Source organism: Lactuca sativa, chromosome 3 (genome assembly GCF_002870075.4).
Source record: "Lactuca sativa cultivar Salinas chromosome 3, Lsat_Salinas_v11, whole genome shotgun sequence".
Taxonomy (NCBI): Eukaryota; Viridiplantae; Streptophyta; class Magnoliopsida; order Asterales; family Asteraceae; genus Lactuca; species Lactuca sativa.
The window spans coordinates 21,666,704-21,672,823 of NC_056625.2; the positions used below are offsets into that span (position 1 = coordinate 21,666,704).

A 6,120-nucleotide genomic window follows, 5' to 3' on the forward strand; every position below is an offset into this window, starting at 1 on the left:
TATATATATATATATATATATATATATATATATATATATATATATATATATATATATATATATATATATATATATATATATATATATATATATATATATATATAGAGTGTCATGAATAGGAACAATAAGTCACAATTTAAAGAGTGGGTTTTGAAGAAAACAGTCTGCTAAGTCAAATGCATTAGGTATACCCTCTAATATACAGGAGTGGAATTTCCTTCTTCAACTCCCATTATTTTATCAGCACTTCCGACTTTTGTATTTCAACCATTCATATATTTATCTCCAACACACTTATCACCATGTATGGTACTACATATAAGATGCTACATTAATCATTTTCTCTGTAGTAATTAACAATAATTTAGCAAGCACAGTATAAGATGCCCCTGCAATCAAAGTCGAAACCATATCAGTTCCAAATCAGACTATGATTACACTATATTTAATTTATATCAGGAGGATAAGGAAGGTTTGTGGAGAAAAATAGATGTCTAGTAATTATTGGTAACCTTTGGGGCTCTTCTTTAGGCATATTATCTCATCAGAATCAGTTCCAAATCAGACTATGATTATACTATTTAAATCAAATCCATCATCCTTACGAAAAATGAAAAACAAATTAGTTCCAGGAATACATAAAATGTAAGCACTTTACCTGCTCTTGGATTCAGACCTGATATGAATAAGTTGAACCTAACCTAACATTTAAGTCTGAAATTTACAGCAAAAATTATACCCCTCTTTGTCATTAATTAATGAAAATTATATTACAAACTTGACTAATAGTTAAGAAATGGTTGCTTGAATTGAAAAAATTTGAAGAAAAAAAGAATTTAACTGAATACACGATAAATACGGTGATACCACAACACGTAGCCAAGTGGAACTCCATATATGAAGTAAGATCAAGAAAGCAATTCTTTGGATCTACAAGAAGATATTTTTTATTAAAATAATTTTCCAAAATTATGAAATATAAAAGATGTTAAGAACAGAAACCATATGTTACATACATTCTTCTTTAATCCACGCCGTTGCTGTAGCTATAATGTTCCATAGAAGACATGCCACTACACTTTTTACATTCATGAATAACCCCTTTACAGATATGATTGCTTGAAGTTTAGTTATGTATTAATGTCATATAGCCAAGAAATAGTATACATACAATACACTATTAATCCGTTTAATCGATTAAAAACAACATTGGAATATTTACCTTTTCAGATTCAGACCCGTCTCCTGAATTGCTGTCAAAACGGCCATTGTTTATCTAGACACATATATTAAATTTCGGATGTCCTTTGTTGATTCAAGCCACCACTTGCTTAAAACAAAAGAAATAAGCGCTGTTAACAATTACTTACCTGGTGGCACAAATAGTTGATGTCTTCATTTGTAATTTGAAATAAATTCCTAATTCAATTCAAACATAAATCCAAACTTAAAACTGGGATAGAAGAACAAAACAAATGACAAAAATACTCTTATGATGAGGTATATAAATTATCAATCTCCTGAAGGAAACAACTTCACACTACTAAATTTCAATACGAATTCTTCACGAAAAGAATTTTCAAATTGCAAACAGAACCTCCAGAATTCAATACAAAAAAGGTTGGGCATGATTCAAGAGAGAAACACAAATCGAACCAAACATTCGCCGTAATCAAACTCAAAAAAAAAATTTATATCTCAATTATCTCTCCTGTTGAATAACGAAATACCTAGAGCCAAATGTGAAGTGAGAAAATAAATTTCCCTTTTTACAACGCAGACTGACCTTCGTTTGAACCCTGTTAGAGCTTGTCTGATCAACGGCCAACTTCTGCTCTTGAATGGTTCAAAGTTGTCGCCGCCTCCGGGGTAAGGGTCTTGACTGTTATATTCAATCTTGCCCTCGTAATATCAACAATCAAAATCATAGTGTAATCGAACTGGGCGGAGAAGTGGATAGAAGTGAAGGAAGATGAAATATGAGGAGGAGAAGACGGTGTGGAGATGCGACAGAAATTCCCAATCGGTGTTGGTATTGGTGATGTTTAGTGGAAGAAAAGGATTGGCGGAGGGAGCGGTGGGAGAAGTCACGAAAGCCAATGACAATATTTAACGCATATACCAAACTGATAAAATCAATACATGTTAAGGAAAACAAAACTAACCTTGATTGTGGCTTCTTCTGACAGAATCAAGAACTTCAAATCGAATGCAGAAACCCCAATTGAAGATCGAAGGATAAGAAGGAAAAAAAAAAAAAAAGATGTACGTGAGAGGCCTCGTCGGAGGGTTCTCTTGGGAGCAGGTGGGGTGACGTCGGAGATGACGGGTGCTGATGGAGCCATGGTGATGTAAGGTGGAGCGGTGGTGATCGACTCCAAAGAGAAGCCGTTGAGTACGATAGGCAAAGTGAGAAAAAAAAAGGTGAGACGGAAGAAGATGAAAGGAGGCGAGGCGGTGGCAATATCCGAAAGAATACTGGAAAACCAAACGTGTGTATATGGGTGTCAGAATCACCGGAACGAAGGTGGGATATATCACCACGTATACATCGAGTATAAATTATTAAACAGAAAAAATAAAAATAAAAATAAAAATTAAACAGTTTGATCCAATAGAAAGCAAGAACTGTTCAAGTGGTCCTTCTTAGTATGTATATATAATATATAAGAATTATGTTAATACCGAATCATTACCTCAAGTCCTATCAATTGGGGTTATTTAACCCAAGTCAATATGATATTGACTTTTAGAGTTGTAGTTATCTTTAAATCGGGTGTGTTTAACAACACCTCTAAGGCACGTCTCATTTGTCTTGTCAGATAATTTGTCATTTTCAACTACCACTTGGAAGATGTCATTTTCTTTTTCAATCTCATTTTGAAGTTCTTTTTTAACAGAAATATAGTGTTATTGACTTGGTTTACAACCTTGATGTACTTAACAAACACATCATGAAATCTCTCATTAACCCATGCTCCCCCGGCAAGTACTATAAAAAATATTCACCTAAGTTGCATATCAAAATAATACGTTAAGAAACTTACTAAATATTTAATGGGGTTAGACATAGTAAGCATTTATATAAAATTGTTGCTTTTATATAAATAGTAAATTTAGTATGTAATACCAAAAAAACTCAATCTCAAAATACTCTTAAAACTTATCTTTATAAATCATATAAATCACACGGTTGGAGAGTTTAGTTTTCGTTAAAAAAATACTCTTCAAACCCCTCTCGAGTATATTTTTAATATTAGGTTTAAAACCCGTGGAAACCATGGGTAAAAAAGAAAAACACTATTAATAATTTAAAATGATAATAAAAAATAAAAAATTATTAAATTATAAAGTTGGAAGTTTTATTGTAAGTTTATAATGATTAGTTAAAATTAATACATACCTTATTATAAGCTTATGGTGCTTATTTAGATTTTGGTTTTTTGCACTATATAGTTTTTAAAAACAACATCAAACAAAAATCACTTGTTGATTCTATTACTAAACATAAATATGATAGGTAAAACTTATTTAGTCAAATATTTGTTTTCACTTGTATATATCAATATGTGATTACCTTTGGTTGGTACATATATTTACCAATATAAACATGTTCTATTGTTAATTAATTTTGTCCATTTATGAATATGCATATGTATCCATCAAATTTTCTTCATCAAGTATATTAAAATAGATTTGTTGCTAACAAAATAATTTTCTATCCTAAATTTACTATAATATTGTATTCAAGATGTCTTTAGTTATCAAAAAATAAGAACACAATTTATGTAATTAATATGGCCATATGGGTAAGAAATTGCAAATACATTTCCAACATGTGTAAAGTAATAAAAATATGTTGTTATTATAGGTAAAGTGATATAAGTACATTGCCTTTATATGTAGAAAATAAGTATATTACCTATGTTGGTTGAAGGGGCCGGGTAATGTATGTTGCAATTTTCTGCTATCATTCATATCCACACACCCGAAAAGAAAAGAAAATTACATGGCTAACTACTTTCATTTTCATTAAAGTCAGGTGTTAGAAAATAAAGCTTCATGTATAACATGCACTTACAATGCTATGCATGTGCTTTTTAATTATGTCAAACTAAAATATTTAATGAACACTTTATGTGTAAGGCCTAAAAGTTTAACATAATACTCTTGAAATAAATTGAGTATGATTAAACTGCTAGTGCAATCCCCCCCCCCCACCCACCCCCCACTTAAATATATCAATTGTAGTAGTTCTAGCTTCCACATTTGCTTCTTTCCATGCTCCAACCACCCTTAAAGACACAATATAAAATATGTAAAATTGGAATGGATTATGTTACCCATTTATCATCAACTTGGTAAAAATACCATAAAAATATAACATAAAAAAGGCAGTTTATAAATCGATATTGAAAATTCATGTCATTTTCAAGAAACAAATAATATTAAATTCTGTAGTGTTATATAGTTTTTGTTACAGTTGTGAAACCATGTCTTTGACATCATAAAAATGCAATAATATGGAGAAAACTTTGGAAATGCATCTATTTAAAGGCCTAAACACAAGCTTATAACCACTGGGGATCATGTATGTGTCACCACTTAATATCTTTTAAATATATGAGAGTATTTTCACCTCTCTTTAAAATATGATGTAAAAAATAAGTTGTAAAATTAAACACTGTTTTTTCTTACAAAAAAAAATGTAACAAAATGCACCTAATTAACAAAATTAGTACATCTTAACTACTATTTCATTGTTTTTTTATTACATTTAACCATAATGTTGGCACACGCTTTTCTTCATAAAAATTTTGGTGATTGTTTGCCAATTAAACTACTCTTTCTGACTTAAAGAAGTAATTAATAAAGAAAATCATGGAAAACCTAAGTTCCAAACTTTTACAAATGTGTGATCATTTACTTTTTCCTTTCATTTCAAAAAGTATATTTACATTGTTTATCAAGAAAACATGGAAAATACTGCTTTTTAGTTGACATAAGCAAAAAAAATGTACATTTTTTAACTTTATCATCTACCGCATCCATTGTAACTTCATCATTCCCTCCATCAACTTTAACAACACCATTTTTTTATTACAAAAAATTACTTCCACTAAAAAGGATGATATCAACTTACCTTAATCAAATTAATGAAAGGATCATTCTATTTCAAGATTTTTCAAAATACCATGCTAATTAAGAAGGAATTAAAGTGAGACGGTATAAATAAAACATATAAATAAAAGTATATTGTTATTTCTTGCATTTAGCACAAAGAATAACAACGCATTTCCATACAAGTGTTAAGGTTTCAGATTAATAAAGGATCCAAATTAAAATTTTAAAACAATTTTCTATTTGTTGAATGCCTACAGTCAAGAAAGTCAGTTAAATCTAGAGAGTAGACCTTATATAAATCTACAACAATAAAAACCAAACAAATGTCTCAGTGAGAAAATACATTAAACACCTTATGTGCAAGAAACCAAACAAACTCAATAGATATAACTTTATATGTTTATAAGTGATACCAAATAAGGAACAATTCCATATTGAAAATATCATATTTACACAAACAAAAGCATTTAATTCAAAAGAAAAATTCATAAACGCAACAACAATATATCCATCTGATCCTATGTCTTTTAGAATCATCATACACGGACCAAGACTTTTAAAAAATCACAAAATAAGCTTTTACAAACACTCTGGTCTGTTAGCAAGGGTGTGGGTCCTAATTGATGGAGATTGTTATATAGATTGATGATGGGTTTTGAGCAAAACATCATTCCTATGGTGTACATGCAAACCCTAATAACTTTTGGATCTAGTTTGTCTAATGAACATGCAATTGAATATCCAAAGCTATAAACCCTAGATTTAGCATACAATTAATCATATTAACGTAATAATAGGGTTTAGATCTTACCTTGATTGTTATGTAGCAATAACAATCTCAGATCCTCCTTATAATGGCTTTAGAAAGCTTAGAGTCACAAGTGTCACTCTTCTAATGGCTCACAAACACCAAGAGCAAGAGGATGAAGAATGATAAGAGAGGAGGCACCCAAATCCATGTAGAAAACCTAAGGAATATCTTGGCCACATTTTTGG

General features: G+C 30.3%; 1 long non-coding RNA gene across 1 annotated transcript; it reads right to left on the reverse strand.

The window, feature by feature from the left end:
• Positions 1 to 116: 116 nt before the first annotated feature.
• Positions 117 to 2,610, reverse strand: LOC111907382 (uncharacterized). The gene is made up of 3 exons (XR_002855549.3): positions 1,787 to 2,610; positions 1,017 to 1,419; positions 117 to 930 (listed from the first exon to the last, which is right to left on the reverse strand). It is a non-coding gene; the product is annotated as an uncharacterized LOC111907382 (long non-coding RNA).
• Positions 2,611 to 6,120: the final 3,510 nt, after the last annotated feature.